This window comes from Lactuca virosa, chromosome 2 (assembly GCF_052849685.1).
Source record: "Lactuca virosa cultivar CGN04683 chromosome 2, Lactuca_virosa_CGN04683_v6, whole genome shotgun sequence".
NCBI classification, from domain to species: domain Eukaryota; kingdom Viridiplantae; phylum Streptophyta; class Magnoliopsida; order Asterales; family Asteraceae; genus Lactuca; species Lactuca virosa.
Genome location: NC_136427.1, coordinates 132,430,841 through 132,452,622, shown reverse-complemented (window position 1 = coordinate 132,452,622; position 21,782 = coordinate 132,430,841).

The following is a 21,782-nucleotide window of genomic DNA, read 5'->3' as shown; positions in this document are numbered from 1 at the left end:
TTGATTTGTCTAACTATTTTTCACCATTTTAGTTTCTTGAATAACCATAAAATCATGCAAAATACTAAACAGTTAATAAAAATTACCAAACTTTTTATAATGCTGCCATTACATATACTTAAGCTAGGAAAAATATAAAAATAGGTTTCTAAACTGCTTAACCAATTTTTATGATTTTTGCGCATTTACTCTAATAAAAATTGAGATAAATAGAAAACAGTTTCCAAAAATACCCAAGCTCTTTGTATTACTGTTATTAAACATTATTAATTTGGGAAAAATATAAAAATGGATTTCTAAACTGTTTAACCCAATTTTATGATTTTTGTGCATTTATTCTAATAAAAATTGGAATAAATAGAAAACAGTTTTCTAAATTACCCAAACCTTTTGTATTACTGTTATTAAACATTATTAAGCTGGGAAAAATATAAAAATGGATTTCTAAACAGTTTAACCCAATTTTATGATTTTTGTGCATTTATTCTAATAAAAATTGGGTTTGAGTGTATTTAATCTTGGAAAAACAGAAGAAAAATAGTATACAGAAGAGAAAAATCATCAAAAGTTTCATGTCACATCCTAATGTTCTACAAGAGGTTCTGGTAAATTTTCATGAATTTTGGATGAGCAGAACTATTTTTTCTATTTTTAGGGCATTATAAATACAAAATTCGGAGAAAAATAGGAATGCATTATGAAAATTTTTGACAATATGTTTCTGAGTCTTAAACCTCTGGTAGAAGCTGCGAAAATTCTTAGATATCATTTTCACTTTCTCTAAAGTGATTGTATGATTTATTGGGACTAAAAAAAAAAGAAAATTAAAAACCATACTAAACAGTAACAAAATTTGATTAAACTTAATGAGAGGTCATTACTTACCATAGGGGTCATCCACGAATTTATCTAAGATTTATAGACCTATGAAAGTATTTTATATGATTTATTGCCATATTTCCTTGCATTAATTATAATAATTCGAGAATAATGAATTATTGTCTAGAAATTTACAGATCATCTTATTTTGTTGATGGGAATCTGGGAAAAATCGGATTTGGTCAGAAAAGGAGTTTTAGATATTTATTTGGAAATAAATCCTTCATGAACATATTTGAAAGCTTTTAACAACAAACTTTGATCATCAAGCATCTAAGCTTGAAGATCATCACATGCATCTTGGTTTGAAGACCATTCATGAGTTTGAAATGTTCAAAAATTGTTTTTGATAGAAAACATAGGGTGCATGTGGTGTTTTTCCACCAAAACATGTAGAAAATTGCATTTCCTTGATTTTGACTTAGTTTTAGGTCCTTGGATTTCACCATTTACAACATGCATGTTGTTTTTGGGTGAAATCCTACCACCATCATCATCAAAACCGTGAGTAGGTGCAAGTGTTCATGATTTTACAATAGAATGGAGTAGAAGATGGAGAAAATCCATGAAAAACAAGTAAAACTTGAAGGAAAAGAGAAGGAAAATGAATGATTTTCGGGTTTACCTTTAAGAACACCTCAAGATGATTAAGATTTAGAGTTCAAGGTGTGTTCTATGACCCATTTTCAGGAGAATTTCGTGGTTGATGGAGAGAGGAAGAGAGAATAGAGAGGAAATGAAGTGAGGGAGTGTGAGAGAGAAAGAGATGGAGTGGGTGTGTTGGGAAAGTGATTGAGTGTGTTGGGAAGAGGAGAGAGAGAGAGAGAGAGAGAGAGAGAGAGAGAGAAATCCGACTTTTGAGGGTATAGTATCCCTCTCTCTTTCATTTGTCTTTATAAATTTTAAATATTTTATAAAAATATCAAATATTTATAAAAGATGCAACTTAACCAAATTTTTATGCATAAAAGTGTTGATTTTTGGTTTATAAATTAAGGGTAAATGTTAATGAGTTAAATTTTATTTCCTTAAATACATTTTCATAATTTTAATTATTATAAGATAATATTAGAAGCTTCATAATTATTTTTATAGAATTTTTAATGTTAAAGTTTAAAAATGTGAGTTTTTAGGGCATTTAGGGTTTTTGAGAGTTTGTAAGTCTTTGGATATCAAAATTAATTAAATTTTGAGACTTCAAACTATTTTAGAGTTTCATAACTCTTATTCAAGTTAGAAACAATATTTATAATTTATTTTTACCGATTTATTGGCATTCTATGTAGTGATTCCAAGATTTAAGCGAAATTGAGGAATCAAGTATACTAGTCCTAGTCTTCAATTTTGACTTAAGTTTCTATGAGACTTTGACCTAATTTCTACAACTAGGTCAAGTGTATAATGTGTGTATAGGATTCATGAAAAGGTGTTCGAGTCAAAGAGTGACCCGAATATGGATAGTCATTACAGTTAAGTAGTTGTAGAATTCACATAACAATGTGAAATCCAAGCACATTATCCATTGTTTCTAATTGTTTCCAAGTTTCTAGTAGGTTATAGCTTAGCTTCTAATTACTAAGTCTAATATGTGTCGTGCCTATACGTGCAACTAAGTTTATTCAAATCTTGAACCGACTCGAATTTTGACGGTTGTCACAGTCTCCCCCGGTTGAAAGAATTTCGTCCCGAAATTCAATTCGTGATGAATTCTATTAGAAGTCAATCGGATGCAATTATACAATTGGAGAGGTGGTGACTTGGAGAACTCTTTGATTATTTTGGGTTAATTCTCCATGGGAAGAGCCCAATTCTTTACCTATAATCAAAGTAATGTTTCCTTAATTCGAGTTCTATAGTCTAGATTGCAAGAAACTAGGATCATTGAAATCATGATCCGACCATGGCGACCTAGTTGAAAAGATTATCCTGTTAGATATTATCTAACTTAAAAGAACGTTATAAATTTTTCTGAAGCACCAACCACATTGAGCGTTAAATCCGCATTGATCCTCAAGTCGCATTCTAAACTAGCACTAAGTGTAAATTCGCTGCCTAATAAAGAAGAGATTAGGAACAATTTGTTCACTTCCGGGTTAGCTACTATATCTGCAAAATATATATTCCAAAATAAGAAGGGGTAACATGAATGAAAGGGAAGCGATCGAGGGTAAGTTCCTAAAAATACTTACTAAGGGTAGAGATCGAAGTTTTGGTACATCTCAAATGTAAAGAATATTTAAGTGTCGTCTACAAAATAAATTACGAAATGATTGAGGATCCCCGAGGCCATAGTTACTACTACGGTTACTCTTACAATAATAGAACTATATTCTAAGAGTATATATAATTACAGAGTCATTGTTTCTAATGAAGGCGGTGAAAGTTTATGATATTTTAAATCACATTGTGTAGATAGCTTTTTAAGTGTTTAGAAGTGATAAAAATCTCACTGTTATCAAAATGTGTGTTTAGAAATGATAATTAATCTTACTATTATCAGAATGTGTAATAACTCCAAAATAATGAAGATATATGTATGGCGATCAAACGAAGTAGTAAAATAATATAAAGATTAATTAAGGTTACAGGTTTAAGTCATCAATAAGAGAATTTATACATAAATATTTTGATTACTCTTTTGAAAAATTGTCTAATTGTCTAAGTCAGGACAAATACAAGTTTACGAGTCAGTATATTGATGAAAACAAGGTTGAGAGTTTAGGAAATCACTGAAAATTACTAATTAGAATGCTAAAAAAGGTGTAAAAATATCGATCATTGAAAATAGTTTATTCTTAGTTTAGTGTTTCTACAAAAACAATCATTTAGAAAATAGATAATCGTAAAATTCAAAACTTTTGATGTATTTAAAGAAAAGAAAAAAAAACATAAGGATACATATCCTTCACATATATTTTTCGGATATAGAAAAATTATAAGCATAAGGGTATTCATCTTGTATATTACTTATAAGGAAAATACAATGAAACTTGCATTTTAAATCAAGTTTCCGAATTTAGAACGAAAGAGCAAATGTAAATAAGGATTACTTGTTTATAGTAGATTTCAAAATAAAAACAAGATGTATATGATAAAAGGCGTAATTAAATATATCAAAGTTGACTAAATCAAAGGTATGCCTCATGACTATACACGTATTAATCGCTCAAAACGAAAGGGTAGACTTCTAGTCTTTATGTATACGAACATGATACCAGGAGAAGCAAAATAGACAGAAACAGAGTTAGACGATGTATTATGTTAATATTTTGGCGTGCGAGATCTAAAATCAAAAGGAGGGCGAGAAATAAAGTTCGGGGGAAAGAAAAAGGAAGGTAGCGGCGACAATGATTGTTATTGTTAAAATTACAAGAACAATACATATAGGTAGATTTAAAACCAGGTTGAGATATATTTCAAACTTCAATATTTGATGTATATTGATGATTAGAAAGATTTGCAGAAGTTTTAAAGTGTTTTCTAAGGTTTTCTAAAAATTCATGAGTTATCTATTAAGTTAAACTCCATTTGTGAAAAAGAAGAAACACTAAAACTTGTAATTGAAATCTGACAGTTTTGACCTTTTTGACTGGTTTCCAACAATGGTTAAAACGGATAAGGTAAAGACTTAACATATTTAGATGAATAATTGTGCATTGTCAAAAGTACGTCACTGGAAGTTTAAAAGTGAACACTAAGTTTTGCAATGCTTTAAATTTTAGAAACTTTACAAAGTATAAAAGTAATTTGAAATAAAATAAATAAATGAGGTATGTTGGAAATGTAGGAATTAGAGATTTCTTATAAACATGTTTGAATTAGAAAGTTGTAAAAATACCATGTTGGGTTTCAGGAAAACACATTTAAGTAAAGTACAATGCCTAGATGAGAAAGTAGTCAAAAGACTTAAAACAAAAGTGGTTTGAAGATCCGATGAAGCTTTTACACATAATATGAACCTCAATGTCATATGTTTAAGTTTTATAGCATAGAGTTTAAATAATGTTATAAAAGAAAATGTTTCTAAGCTTTTCGAAAACGTGCCAAAATGGTAAGCAAGGTTGAAAATGGTTTATATGCCCTTAAAAGCACATCTATCAATTGAAATGTAATTGAAATGAAATTGAAATAGCAAGGTTAAAACCAATATTGGTTAAATTGAGTTTTGAAGAAAAGTGTTAAGTTTAAGGCAAGTTGACAAAAAGATTTTAGCGAGAATATGGCTTACATTGTTAGGAATGGTCTACTAAGTTGTATGAAGTGGTTATAAAATATTTTATCGATGATAAACAAAACCGATGAAGCGAAATAACTTTTCGATGGAAGATTAAAATTAAGGGATAGGTAGATTAGTGTAGATGATCGTACCTAAATACTAAGGAGAGTATAAGGCAAGTATAAGGCGAGTACTGATGTCTTTTCCCCAAGATAAAGGACAAGAAAAATTATTTATGAAAGTTGTTTGAAAAACGTTTTACGGTGTCAATGTAGTTTATGACATTTTATAGAGGTCAAAGGGATATCCTATGTTAAGTTTTAAGCTCAAGGTGGAAACAACCTAAAGCTAAATTCGTAGCGTAGTAGAGAAGTCTCACGTATGGGTTAAAGCTCCGTGTCTCCTCGTGAGTCGAATTCGAAATGCCTGCCAATGATATCCTAGTGATTACTTAGTGGAGACTCATCTACCTCCTTACGTGATGCTCCAATTTTCACCCGTGTCGGTATCGGAACGCTTTCCTAGTTGTAACTATAGTACGAAGACGATAAAGAGGTATTGAGGAATAACTGGAATAGGTTTCGACTTAAGATTATTACTAGTGTATATCTAGCTACTAATCTTACATCTAAATTCAATAGCTACCGAGGAATACCCATTCTTAGTACTAAGTGAATTGCTCCTAGAGTGGCTAATGATATAACCTAAGTGGTTAACCTAGCACTTGATAAGGGACAAGAATATTTCTAAATAAAGGCATTGTTATAACAGTGAACTTAGTTTCTAAGTGTATCTAGATGAATGCCTATAATATGTAATGCCCGTACGCACACCGAAAATTTTTTGTTTTTCAAAAGTTTAAGTTGAAAATTGTTTTGAACATAATTCAACTATAACCGTTTCCAGCCTCACATTAACTTTCCTTAATTAAGCATAGTTGGCCAGGCTATACTTAATTAAAGTCCAATAATGCGTACTCGAATTAGTTATACCAGTAGTATGTTCTATATTTTAAAAACGTTTAGAACATTTTTGGCTATAGTTGTGGTTTTCCAAAGGAAAACCGATATTCTCTATAACCTTCGGCTCTGATACCATTTTCTGTCACACCCCGCTAAAGCGGAAACACGGGGTGTGGCAGTACAAAGGGTCTCATAGCAAAAGTTTAAAGACAACACCAACCATAATATTAAAAATCATTACAAATTTACAATGAGTTTGAACAAGTTTTTAAAAGAAATTACAATGTATTTAAAAGTCAACACATGCAAATGCTCCTACAAGTGTTGTGTCTCTACGTGCCTCTTACTAGATGATTCCTGAAAAAGCATGTAAAACGAGCGTCAACTATAAAATTAGTTGGTGAGTACTCACAAATTAAAAATAATAATGGTTTCAAGAATCGAAAAAAAAGTTTTGATAGAAGTTTCCATAAATAAAACTATATTGCTAAAATGAGTTTTCAAGAATCGAAATAATATTCGTTGTTACAAGGAGCAAACAATTTCATTGTTAAAACAAGTATATAAGTTTTCAGTAATAAAAGTTCGTTGCTATAATGAGAAACAAAGTTCGTTGCTATAATAAGCATAAAATTTTCGTTGCTAAAATAAGCATACTAGTTTCATTGCTAAAATAAGTATACAAGTGTCGTTGTTAACATGAGAATACAAGTTTCACGTGTGCATAAAGATTCGTATGTGCATCAAGTTTCCATTCATGAGTTCACAACCCAAGCCTAATGACCGAATCGTGCCCTATTGACTACTATGTGTATCGCAAACATAGTGTATAAAATGGTAAAATGCACTCAAGCGAATCGTGCGAGTGAGGAGTAGTCTACCTCCTGATAGCGCTATCCATAATAACCCTAGGCTCAAAAGAGTTAATGAGTTGTGTCTAGAGATTCCAGGGACTTAACCGCGATACAGTCCTCATGAATTAAAGTAACATACACATACATACAAAGTATAGCAACCAAGTTTCATACGAGTCAAAATAAATACAACGAACATAAATAGATTAGGACATGCTTTTCCACCCCAAAACATTTAAAATCCGAAAATAGGGGAATGCGTGAATACTCAATATGCATTGAGATGATGCAAATGATGTGTTGATCTACGCTCCACTCGTACCACTATCGTTTTCCTACAACAATGTTACACACTAATGAGTCTCTAATTGAAATCTAATACTAGTATACTTACTACTATAATAGAATTATGCCAGTAATGTGTCAAAATTTAATATTGATAAGTTACATACATTTTTCTGTGAAAATTAAATTTCAATGAATCAATTGTTATACAACAATTTAAGTGGAAAATTCTCACTATTGAAATGCTAATATTTAACATTTTAAGAGGCGTTCCAATGGTTAAATATTCAAAAACTAAATCTATTTAGTTCTAAAATTTTCCCAAACTTTTCATTTCAGTTTTAATTGAAGTCAAAGACCTCAAGATAAATTTTCTTGAATTTTTGATTTGTCTAACTATTTTTCACCATTTTAGTTTCTTGAATAACCATAAAATCATGCAAAATACTAAACAGTTAATAAAAATTACCAAACTTTTTATAATGCTGCCATTACATATACTTAAGCTAGGAAAAATATAAAAATAGGTTTCTAAACTGCTTAACCAATTTTTACAATTTTTGCGCGTTTACTCTAATAAAAATTGAGATAAATAGAAAACAGTTTCCAAAAATACCCAAGCTCTTTGTATTACTGTTATTAAACATTATTAATTTGGGAAAAATATAAAAATGGATTTCTAAACTGTTTAACCCAATTTTATGATTTTTGTGCATTTATTCTAATAAAAATTGGAATAAATAGAAAACAGTTTTCTAAATTACCCAAACCTTTTGTATTACTGTTATTAAACATTATTAAGCTGGGAAAAATAAAAAAATGGATTTCTAAACAGTTTAACCCAATTTTATGATTTTTGTGCATTTATTCTAATAAAAATTGGGTTTGAGTGTATTTAATCTTGGAAAAATAGAAGAAAAATAGTATACAGAAGAGAAAAATCATCAAAAGTTTCATGTCACATCCTAATGTTCTACAAGAGGTTCTGGTAAATTTTCATGAATTTTGGATGAGCAGAACTATTTTTTCTATTTTTAGGGCATTATAAATACAAAAATCGGAGAAAAATAGGAATGCATTATGAAATTTTTTGACAATATGTTTCTGAGTCTTAAACCTCTGGTAGAAGCTGCGAAAATTCTTAGATATCATTTTCACATTATCCAAAGTGATTGTATGATTTATTGGGACTAAACAAAAAGAAAATTAAAAACCATACTAAACAGTAACAAAATTTGATTAAACTTAATGAGAGGTCATTACTTACCATAGGGGTCATCCACGAATTTATCTAAGATTTATAGACCTATGAAAGTATTTTATATGATTTATTGCCATATTTTCTTGCATTAATTATAATAATTCGAGAATAATGAATTATTGTCTAGAAATTTACAGATCATCTTATTTTGTTGATGGGAATCTGGGAAAAATCGGATTTGGTCAGAAAAGGAGTTTTAGATATTTATTTGGAAATAAATCCTTCATGAACATATTTGAAAGCTTTTAACAACAAACTTTGATCATCAAGCATCTAAGCTTGAAGATCATCACATGCATCTTGGTTTGAAGACCATTCATGAGTTTGAAATGTTCAAAAATTGTTTTTGATAGAAAACATAGGGTGCATGTGGTGTTTTTCCACCAAAACATGTAGAAAATTGCATTTCCTTGATTTTGACTTAGTTTTAGGTCCTTGGATTTCACCATTTACAACATGCATGTTGTTTTTGGGTGAAATCCTACCACCATCATCATCAAAACCGTGAGTAGGTGCAAGTGTTCATGATTTTACAATAGAATGGAGTAGAAGATGGAGAAAATCCATGAAAAACAAGTAAAACTTGAAGGAAAAGAGAAGGAAAATGAATGATTTTCGGGTTTACCTTTAAGAACACCTCAAGATGATTAAGATTTAGAGTTCAAGGTGTGTTCTATGACCCATTTTCAGGAGAATTTCGTGGTTGATGGAGAGAGGAAGAGAGAATAGAGAGGAAATGAAGTGAGGGAGTGTGAGAGAGAAAGAGATGGAGTGGGTGTGTTGGGAAAGTGATTGAGTGTGTTGGGAAGAGGGTATAGTATCCCTCTCTCTTTCATTTGTCTTTATAAATTTTAAATATTTTATAAAAATATCAAATATTTATAAAAGATGCAACTTAACCAAGTTTTTATGCATAAAAGTGTTGATTTTTGGTTTATAAATTAAGGGTAAATGTTAATGAGTTAAATTTTATTTCCTTAAATACATTTTCATAATTTTAATTATTATAAGATAATATTAGAAGCTTCATAATTATTTTTATAGAATTTTTAATGTTAAAGTTTAAAAATGTGAGTTTTTAGGGCATTTAGGGTTTTTGAGAGTTTGTAAGTCTTTGGATATCAAAATTAATTAAATTTTGAGACTTCAAACTATTTTAGAGTTTCATAACTCTTATTCAAGTTAGAAACAATATTTATAATTTATTTTTACCGATTTATTGGCATTCTATGTAGTGATTCCAAGATTTAAGCGAAATTGAGGAATCAAGTATACTAGTCCTAGTCTTCAATTTTGACTTAAGTTTCTATGAGACTTTGACCTAATTTCTACAACTAGGTCAAGTGTATAATGTGTGTATAGGATTCATGAAAAGGTGTTCGAGTCAAAGAGTGACCCGAATATGGATAGTCATTACAGTTAAGTAGTTGTAGAATTCACATAACAATGTGAAATCCAAGCACATTATCCATTGTTTCTAATTGTTTCCAAGTTTCTAGTAGGTTATAGCTTAGCTTCTAATTATTAAGTCTAATATGTGTCGTGCCTATACGTGCAACTAAGTTTATTCAAATCTTGAACCGACTCGAATTTTGACGGTTGTCACAGTCTCCCCCGGTTGAAAGAATTTCGTCCCGAAATTCAATTCGTGATGAATTCTATTAGAAGTCAACCGGATGCAATTATACAATTGGAGAGGTGGTGACTTGGAGAACTCTTTGATTATTTTGGGTTAATTCTCCATGGGAAGAGCCCAATTCTTTACCTATAATCAAAGTAATGTTTCCTTAATTCGAGTTCTATAGTCTAGATTGCAAGAAACTAGGATCATTGAAATCATGATCCGACCATGGCGACCTAGTTGAAAAGATTATCCTGTTAGATATTATCTAACTTAAAAGAACGTTATAAATTTTTCTGAAGCACCAACCACATTGAGCGTTAAATCCGCATTGATCCTCAAGTCGCATTCTAAACTAGCACTAAGTGTAAATTCGCTGCCTAATAAAGAAGAGATTAGGAACAATTTGTTCACTTCCGGGTTAGCTACTATATCTGCAAAATATATATTCCGAAATAAGAAGGGGTAACATGAATGAAAGGGAAGCGATCGAGGGTAAGTTCCTAAAAATACTTACTAAGGGTAGAGAATGAAGTTTTGGTACATCTCAAATGTAAAGAATATTTAAGTGTCGTCTACAAAATAAATTACGAAATGATTGAGGATCCCCGAGGCCATAGTTACTACTACGGTTACTCTTACAATAATAGAACTATATTCTAAGAGTATATATAATTACAGAGTCATTGTTTCTAATGAAGGCGGTGAAAGTTTATGATATTTTAAATCACATTGTGTAGATAGCTTTTTAAGTGTTTAGAAGTGATAAAAATCTCACTGTTATCAAAATGTGTGTTTAGAAATGATAATTAATCTTACTATTATCAAAATGTGTAATAACTCCAAAATAATGAAGATATATGTATGGCGATCAAACGAAGTAGTAAAATAATATAAAGATTAATTAAGGTTACAGGTTTAAGTCATCAATAAGGGAATTTATACATAAATATTTTGATTACTCTTTTGAAAAATTGTCTAATTGTCTAAGTCAGGACAAATACAAGTTTACGAGTCAGTATATTGATGAAAACAAGGTTGAGAGTTTAGGAAATCACTGAAAATTACTAATTAGAATGCTAAAAAAAGGTGTAAAAATATCGATCATTGAAAATAGTGCATTCTTAGTTTAGTGTTTCTACAAAAACAATCATTTAGAAAATAGATAATCGTAAAATTCAAAACTTTTGATGTATTTAAAGAAAAGAAAAAAAAAACATAAGGATACATATCCTTCACATATATTTTTCGGATATAGAAAAATTATAAGCATAAGGGTATTCATCTTGTATATTACTTATAAGGAAAATACAATGAAACTTGCATTTTAAATCAAGTTTCCGAATTTAGAACGAAAGAGCAAATGTAAATAAGGATTACTTGTTTATAGTAGATTTCAAAATAAAAACAAGATGTATATGATAAAAGGCGTAATTAAATATATCAAAGTTGACTAAATCAAAGGTATGCCTCATGACTATACACGTATTAATCGCTCAAAATGAAAGGGTAGACTTCTAGTCTTTATGTATACGAACATGATACCAGGAGAAGCAAAATAGACAGAAACAGAGTTAGACGATGTATTATGTTAATATTTTGGCGTGCGAGATCTAAAATCAAAAGGAGGGCGAGAAATAAAGTTCGGGGGAAAGAAAAAGGAAGGTAGCGGCGACAATGATTGTTATTGTTAAAATTACAAGAACAATACATATAGGTAGATTTAAAACCAGGTTGAGATATATTTCAAACTTCAATATTTGATGTATATTGATGATTAGAAAGAATTGCAGAAGTTTTAAAGTGTTTTCTAAGGTTTTCTAAAAATTCACGAGTTATCTATTAAGTTAAACTCCATTTGTGAAAAAGAAGAAACACTAAAACTTGTAATTGAAGTCTGACAGTTTTGACCTTTTTGACTGGTTTCCAACAATGGTTAAAACGGATAAGGTAAAGACTTAACATATTTAGATGAATATTTGTGCATTGTCAAAAGTACGTCACTGGAAGTTTAAAAGTGAACACTAAGTTTTGCAATGCTTTAAATTTTAGAAACTTTACAAAGTATAAAAGTAATTTGAAATAAAATAAATAAATGAGGTATGTTGGAAATGTAGGAATTAGAGATTTCTTATAAACATGTTTGAATTAGAAAGTTGTAAAAATACCATGTTGGGTTTCAGGAAAACACATTTAAGTAAAGTACAATGCCTAGATGAGAAAGTAGTCAAAAGACTTAAAACAAAAGTGGTTTGAAGATCCGATGAAGCTTTTACACATAATATGAACCTCAATGTCATATGTTTAAGTTTTATAGCATAGAGTTTAAATAATGTTATAAAAGAAAATGTTTCTAAGCTTTTCGAAAACGTGCCAAAATGGTAAGCAAGGTTGAAAATGGTTTATATGCCCTTAAAAGCACATCTATCAATTGAAATGTAATTGAAATGAAATTGAAATAGCAAGGTTAAAACCAATATTGGTTAAATTGAGTTTTGAAGAAAAGTGTTAAGTTTAAGGCAAGTTGTCAAAAAGATTTTAGCGAGAATATGGCTTACATTGTTAGGAATGGTCTACTAAGTTGTATGAAGTGGTTATAAAATATTTTATCGATGATAAACAAAACCGATGAAGCGAAATAACTTTTCGATGGAAGATTAAAATTAAGGGATAGGTAGATTAGTGTAGATGATCGTACCTAAATACTAAGGAGAGTATAAGGCAAGTATAAGGCGAGTACTGATGTCTTTTCCCCAAGATAAAGGACAAGAAAAATTATTTATGAAAGTTGTTTGAAAAACGTTTTACGGTGTCAATGTAGTTTATGACATTTTATAGAGGTCAAAGGGATATCCTATGTTAAGTTTTAAGCTCAAGGTGGAAACAACCTAAAGCTAAATTCGTAGCGTAGTAGAGAAGTCTCACGTATGGGTTAAAGCTCCGTGTCTCCTCGTGAGTCGAATTCGAAATGCCTGCCAATGATATCCTAGTGATTACTTAGTGGAGACTCATCTACCTCCTTACGTGATGCTCCAATTTTCACCCGTGTCGGTATCGGAACGCTTTCCTAGTTGTAACTATAGTACGAAGACGATAAAGAGGTATTGAGGAATAACTGGAATAGGTTTCGACTTAAGATTATTACTAGTGTATATCTAGCTACTAATCTTACATCTAAATTCAATAGCTACCGAGGAATACCCATTCTTAGTACTAAGTGAATTGCTCCTAGAGTGGCTAATGATATAACCTAAGTGGTTAACCTAGCACTTGATAAGGGACAAGAATATTTCTAAATAAAGGCATTGTTATAACAGTGAACTTAGTTTCTAAGTGTATCTAGATGAATGCCTATAATATGTAATGCCCGTACGCACACCAAAAATTTTTTGTTTTTCAAAAGTTTAAGTTGAAAATTGTTTTGAACATAATTCAACTATAACCGTTTCCAGCCTCACATTAACTTTCCTTAATTAAGCATAGTTGGCCAGGCTATACTTAATTAAAGTCCAATAATGCGTACTCGAATTAGTTATACCAGTAGTATGTTCTATATTTTAAAAACGTTTAGAACATTTTTGGCTATAGTTGTGGTTTTCCAAAGGAAAACCGGTATTCTCTATAACCTTCGGCTCTGATACCATTTTCTGTCACACCCCGCTAAAGCGGAAACACGGGGTGTGGCAGTACAAAGGGTCTCATAGCAAAAGTTTAAAGACAACACCAACCATAATATTAAAAATCATTACAAATTTACAATGAGTTTGAACAAGTTTTTAAAAGAAATTACAATGTATTTAAAAGTCAACACATGCAAATGCTCCTACAAGTGTTGTGTCTCTACGTGCCTCTTACTAGATGATTCCTGAAAAAGCATGTAAAACGAGCGTCAACTATAAAATTAGTTGGTGAGTACTCACAAATTAAAAATAATAATGGTTTCAAGAATCGAAAAAAAAGTTTTGATAGAAGTTTCCATAAATAAAACTATATTGCTAAAATGAGTTTTCAAGAATCGAAATAATATTCGTTGTTACAAGGAGCAAACAATTTCATTGTTAAAACAAGTATATAAGTTTTCAGTAATAAAAGTTCGTTGCTATAATGAGAAACAAAGTTCGTTGCTATAATAAGCATAAAATTTTCGTTGCTAAAATAAGCATACAAGTTTCATTGCTAAAATAAGTATACAAGTGTCGTTGTTAACATGAGAATACAAGTTTCACGTGTGCATAAAGATTCGTATGTGCATCAAGTTTCCATTCATGAGTTCACAACCCAAGCCTAATGACCGAATCGTGCCCTATTGACTACTATGTGTATCGCAAACATAGTGTATAAAATGGTAAAATGCACTCAAGCGAATCGTGCGAGTGAGGAGTAGTCTACCTCCTGATAGCGCTATCCATAATAACCCTAGGCTCAAAAGAGTTAATGACTTGTGTCTAGAGATTCCAGGGACTTAACCGCGATACAGTCCTCATGAATTAAAGTAACATACACATACATACAAAGTATAGCAACCAAGTTTCATACGAGTCAAAATAAATACAACGAACATAAATAGATTAGGACATGCTTTTCCACCCCAAAACATTTAAAATCCGAAAATAGGGGAATGCGTGAATACTCAATATGCATTGAGATGATGCAAATGATGCGTTGATCTACGCTCCACTCGTACCACTATCGTTTTCCTACAACAATGTTACACACTAATGAGTCTCTAATTGAAATCTAATACTAGTATACTTACTACTATAATAGAATTATGCCAATAATGTGTCAAAATTTAATATTGATAAGTTACATACATTTTTCTGTGAAAATTAAATTTCAATGAATCAATTGTTATATAACAATTTAAGTGGAAAATTCTCACTATTGAAATGCTAATATTTAACATTTTAAGAGGCGTTCCAATGGTTAAATATTCAAAAACTAAATCTATTTAGTTCTAAAATTTTCCCAAACTTTTCATTTCCGTTTTAATTGAAGTCAAAGACCTCAAGATAAATTTTCTTGAATTTTTGATTTGTCTAACTATTTTTCACCATTTTAGTTTCTTGAATAACCATAAAATCATGAAAAATACTAAACAGTTAATAAACATTACCAAACTTTTTATAATACTGCCATTACATATACTTAAGCTAGGAAAAATATAAAAATAGGTTTCTAAACTGTTTAACCAATTTTTATGATTTTTGCGCATTTATTCTAATAAAAATTGAGATAAATAGAAAACAGTTTCCAAAAATACCCAAACTCTTTGTATTACTGTTACTAAATATTCTTAAGTTGGGAAAATATAAAAATGGATTTCTAAACTATTTAATCCAATTTTATGATTTTTGTGCATTTATTCTAATAAAAATTGGAATAAGTAGAAAACAGTTTTCAAAATTACCCAAACTTTTTGTATTACTGTTATTAAACATTATTAAGCTGGGAAAAATATAAAAATGGATTTCTAAACAGTTTAACCCAATTTTATGATTTTTGTGCATTTATTCTAATAAAAATTGGGTTTGAGTGTATTTAATCTTGGAAAAACAGAAGAAAAATAGTATACAGAAGAGAAAAATCATCAAAAGTTTCATGTCACATCCTAATGTTCTACAAGAGGTTCTGGTAAATTTTCATGAATTTTGGATGAGCAGAACTATTTTTTCTATTTTTAGGGCATTATAAATACAAAAATCGGAGAAAAATAGGAATGCATTATGAAAAATTTTGAAAATATTTGTCTGCGTCTTACACCTCTGGTAGAAGCTGCAAAAATTGTTAGATATCATTTTCACATTCTCTAAAGTGGTTTTATGATTTATAAGGACTAAACAAAAAGAAAATTTAAAATCATACTAAACAGTAACAAAAATTGATGAAACGTAATGAGACGTCATTACTTACCATAGAGTCATCGACGAATTTATCTTGGATTTATAGACCTCTGAAAGTATTTTATATGATTTATTGCCCGATTTTCTTGCATTAATTATAATAATTCGAGAAAAATGAATTATTGTCTATAAATTTACAGATCATCTTATTTTGTTGATGGGAATCTGGGAAAAATCGGATTTGGTCAGAAAAGGAGTTTTAGATATTTATTTGGAAATAAATCCTTCATGAACATATTTGAAAGCTTTTAACAACAAACTTTGATCATCAAGCATCTAAGCTTGAAGATAATCACATGCATGTTGGTTTGAAGACCATTCATGAGTTTGAAATGTTCAAAAATCGTTTTTGATAGAAAACATAGGGTGCATGTAGTGTTTTTCCACCAAAACATGTAGAAAATTGCATTTCCTTGATTTTGACTTAGGTTTAGGTCCTTGGATTTCACCATTTACAACATGCATGTTGTTTTTGGGTGAAATCCTACCACCATCATCATCAAAACCGTGAGTAGGTGCAAGTGTTCATGATTTTACAATAAAATAGAGTAGAAGATGGAGAAAATCCATGAAAAACAAGTAAAACTTGAAGGAAAAGAGAGGAAAATGAATGATTTTCGGGTTTACCTTTAAGAACACCTCAAGATGATTAAGATTTAGAGTTCAAGGTGTGTTCTATGACCCATTTTTTGGAGAATTTCGTGGTTGATGGAGAGAGGAAGAGAGAATAGAGAGGAAATGAAGTGAGGGAGTGTGAGAGAGAAAGAGATGGAGTGGGTGTGTTGGGAAAGTGATTAAGTGTGTTGGGAAGAGGAGAGAGAGAGAGAGAGAGAGAGAGAGAGAGAGAGAAATCCGACTTTTGAGGGTATAATATCCCTCTCTCTTTCATTTGTCTTTATAAATTTTAAATATTTTATAAAAATATCAAATATTTATAAAAGATGTTAATGAGTTAAATTTTATTTCCTTAAATACATTTTCATAATTTTAATTATTATAAGATAATATTAGAAGCTTCATAATTATTTTTATAGAATTTTTAATGTTAAAGTTTATAAATGTGAGTTTTTAGGGCATTTAGGGTTTTTGAGAGTTTGTAAGTCTTTGGATATCAAAATTAATTAAATTTTGAGACTTCAAACTATTTTAGAGTTTCATAACTCTTATTCAAGTTAGAAACAATATTTATAATTTATTTTTACCGGTTTATTGGCATTCTATGTAGTGATTCCAAGATTTAAGCGAAATTGAGGAATCAAGTATACTAGTCCTAGTCTTCAATTTTGACTTAAGTTTCTATGCGACTTTGACCTAATTTCTACAACTAGGTCAAGTGTATAATGTGTGTATAGGATTCATGAAAAGGTGTTCGAGTCAAAGAGTGACCCGAATATGGATAGTCATTACAGTTAAGTAGTTGTAGAATTCACATAACAATGTGAAATCCAAGCACATTATCCATTGTTTCTGATTGTTTCCAAGTTTCTAGTTGTTTATAACTTAGCTTCTAGTTACTAAGTCTAATATGTGTCGTGCCTATACGTGCAACTAAGTTTAGTCAAATCTTGAACCGACTCGAATTTTGACGGTTGTCACACGAACAGATGTGAAACCCTGCTCATGGGGCTATGTTCGCAGAATATGAGGAAGAGAAGGAATCGAAAGTCCCTGGAAAGTGCTTTGTTTCGACATCAACTCACAAATCACCCATGACATCTCAGGTACGTTCTCTTTTGCAATCATTTAACATTCCTTCAAGTGCATATGATATGATTTTATCTGATTTTGATGTTGCAATTACTTATGTTAATGATCTACTTAACTCTGTTAGTGGTGATGCTAAAAGATATAGTACTCAACTGCTAGAAACACAAAGGATTTTCGAGTCGAAGAAAGCAAAGATAGATCATTTAGAATTGCAAATTACGAATATAATGTGTGATAGGCATAGCTTAAGCGCAGATGTTAGGGTCTTGTTAAAGTAGAGAAACTTCTATTGTAACACTGTAAAATGATTATATGCTTACATAACTGCTTTACATCATTCATCTGATATAAGTAAAGAGCAGCATAGGAAACTTTTGCCCTTTTAGCATTTGAAAGTGAGAAGTTTGATTCAACTTCCTATGACTGTGAGAAAACAATCTCCAAGTTTGATAGGTTTCCAGATGATAAATATCGATATGTGATTGTGAAAATTGATGAATGTTTAGTTGCAAATGAATTAGTTGATATTGTGAATAAGACCTTGACCAAAAACGAACAAATCAAAATTTTGAAAAGAACTAAAAATTCGACATCTAATTCTCAAAACAATTTTGCTGATGTCGAAGATGATTTTGACAATATTAGTCAAATTGAGGAGGAAGAAGTTGTTGACTGTTCTCAATTTTCTGTTATTAATGTCACATCAATGGCTAAGGATGAAAAATGTGATGATTCTTCGGTTAAAGTTGACAAAGACCAACCCTCTACTTCGAAAGTTCGTGGTTCTGACTATGTGACTGTCGAAGATAGTCAAACAGATCGTGATGATGACGGAGAAGTTTCGAAGGAAACAACAATTCCCCGAGTTGTTGTTGAACATGTCTACGAATAAACATAGAAATTCGACAACATCGTGAAAGAAAAGGGTTCTCATTATCTTGAACCAAATTCTGTTGTATATCCAAGCTTCAAGTGCACTGATAATGTTGTTTTTCCGAATCAAGTATTTGTCAGAACTTGAAATAGAGAGAAGGTTAAACCTGAAGTTAACAAAATTGTTGAAGAGGACAAAAAGAAAGATTCGAAGGAAGGATGTTTCTCAAATCAAAGCACTGTTGCAAATAATCACAATAAAAATTCATCCACTTTTCAACGACAAAAACCAAGTCAAAATTGGGTCGTTAAAATTGAAAAATCAAAGGTTGAACAACAAACAAATGCCAATGTTTTTGAAAAACCGAATCAAAAAGCTAAAATTTCAAATGATGATATTTTGAAAATTTCTAAAGAAAATGGAATTTCAATGAACAAAGCTCGAAAGAAAGCTTATTGGCAGGATTATGAAACTAAAAAGAAGCAACGTGCTTCAACCAATTTGTCTGAAAAGAAAATGACTGATTCTGTTAAGACAAAAGCTCAAAAATCATTTGGTGGTCAAAACAAACCAAATTCAAAACCCACAAAATCACAAACAGATTTTTCCAAAACCAAAGCCCTTGTTTTGAATTCATATGTTCCAACTTCTTATCATGAGAATTACATGAAACACCAACAAACAAAGAATGTTGATCAACATTATCAAAACAAAAGGTTTTCACAAAACCATTTTCAAAGAAGAGGTTTTCAATCAAATGAACATTAGATGTATCATCATGTTTCTCATCAAAATCAAATTTTGAATTCACAAAAAGTTTTTGCAAGAACAAAAGTTAGGTATCGAAATCATTTTCTAAATCGGTATCAACCTCATGTTTCCACGACATTTCCATCAAGAAATTTTGACAAGTTGAAGGTTCAAGGGAGAACAAATGAATCTTTTAAGCCAGAACAACCCAAGTTTCCAAACCCACCTTCGAAACAAGCAGTTAAAGCGTCATTTGTTAAAGGGAAAACAAATGTGAAGAATATCAATCACTGGTTGGAACGAAAAGGAAAAAGTTTTCAATCAAGGAAATTCTCTCAAGAAAAGATCAAGGATGCTTATGAGAAGTATTTGAATGAATCTTCTCATGGAAGTTCTTCATCCAAACAGTCGAATCCTACTTTTCAACAACAGAGAGCTATTTCGAAAAAAGAAAACGATAGTGAGAAACGAACTCATAAGAAAGAGGCGAAAGTTAATGTTGACTTTAAACCCTCGAATGATTACATTTCTGTACCCTTATCTAACGATGTGGACTTAACTGATAGCTTAAAATCAAAAGTTCGAAATTGGATTTTAGGATCTTCGTTTCATCATGTAGTTTGTTCTAATAACCAAGGACCCAAACAGCCTTGGGGACCTAAATTCTTTCACTGATTCCAGGTTTTGAGTGACAAGCAATATGTTGATAAATGGTATATAGATAGTGGTTCTCTCGTCACATGACTGGGAAGAAGGAAAACCTAAGAGATTTTCGAAGTCTTTAAAATGCTGGTGTAATGAAGTATGGCAACAATCACAAGTGTTATATCAAAGGTTATGGTAAACTCACGAATGGAAAATTTACTGTGAACAGGGTCGTATATGTCGAAGGTCTTCAACATAACTTGAGTAGTGTTTCACAACTAGTTGTGGGCACTGGCAATCAAGTTGTTTTCAATGAGGAAGGAAGTGTGATTTCGAATATGTACACAAAAGAAGTATTTCTGAAATCCAAACGAAAAGGCGATATGTTTACTATTGACATTAAACCCATTGTTGGTGTTCCCTCGGTGTGTCTCCTTTCAAAAGCTTCTTCTGACATAAGCTGGTTATGGCATCGAAGACTTTCTCACCTCAATTTCAAGAATTTGAATAAACTGGTGGTAAAAGATCTTGTTCGTGGTTTGCCATTTTTGAAAATTTGATAATCATACTTTGTGTGCAACTTGCGAACAAGGGAAACAACATAGATAAGGACATCCAATTCTTATTGATTCAAAGATCGTCGAACCTCTGGAACTTCTTCATATTGACCTTTGTGGTCCTTCGACTGTTGAAAATCTCAACAAAAAGAGGTACATTTTGGTTATTGTTGATGATTTATCTAGGTTTACTTGGGTATATTTTCTTCGTTTAAAATCAGAAACCGATCAAGTGATGATCAATTTCATCAAACATATCGAGTTAAGTATGAAGAAAAGGTTTTGCAAGATCAAGAGTGATAATTGCTCAGAGTTCAAGAACAAAATCTTAGATTCGTTCTTAACTGAAAAAGAAATTTTGCATAATTTTTCTTCTCCTTACACACCGCAGCAAAATGGTGTTGTCGAAAGGAGAAATCAATCTCTTTGTGAAGCAGCACGAACAATGCTGACATATGCGAATCTTCCACAGTACCTTTGGGCTGAAGCAGTTTCGATAGCTTGTTTTACTAAAAATCGGTATTTTATTCATCGACGATTTGAAATCACCCAATATGAAATCATTAAAAATCGGAAACCAAATGGTAAATTTTTCCATGTTTTTGGTTGTAGGTCTTCATTATGAATCTTAAGGATAATCTTTCGAAATTTCAGTCCAAGGCTGATGAAGGAATATTCTTAGTCTATTCTCATAATTCAGTGGCATACATGGTGCTCAACAAGCGAACCAGGAAAATTGAAGAAACATTTAATCTCATATTCGATGATTTTCATGTCAAATGACTCGAAAAATGTTTTGAACTAAAACCAATCATTAATGAATCAAATGATGATACTGAAAGTTTGAACTCATTAGATTTTGATTATGACTTCATTTTTGGTGTTCCTGACAGGGCAATTGATGCAGAGGTTAATGCTGATGATAATTAAATACCTGAAGCATCGAAGCATAGTGATGATTCGACCATATCATAGGATGCAATTGATATGAATCTTCCACAAGTTCTCTGATGATCACGAAAGTTTGCATATAAAACCTTCAATCAGTAGTATTGAGGGGGAGCATACTTTCGAGGGGGAGCAACATCAACCGTATGGTAATGTCGAGGGGGAGAATCCTAATGTTGATCCAATTGTTGAGGGGGAGAAAAATAGATCTTTACACAATACTTAAAATATTAATACTGATATGTTTCATGACTTACCTGATTCTATGTCGAATGTAGGTGAAGAATTGGAAAATGAAGAAATGTTCGAAGATGCACCAT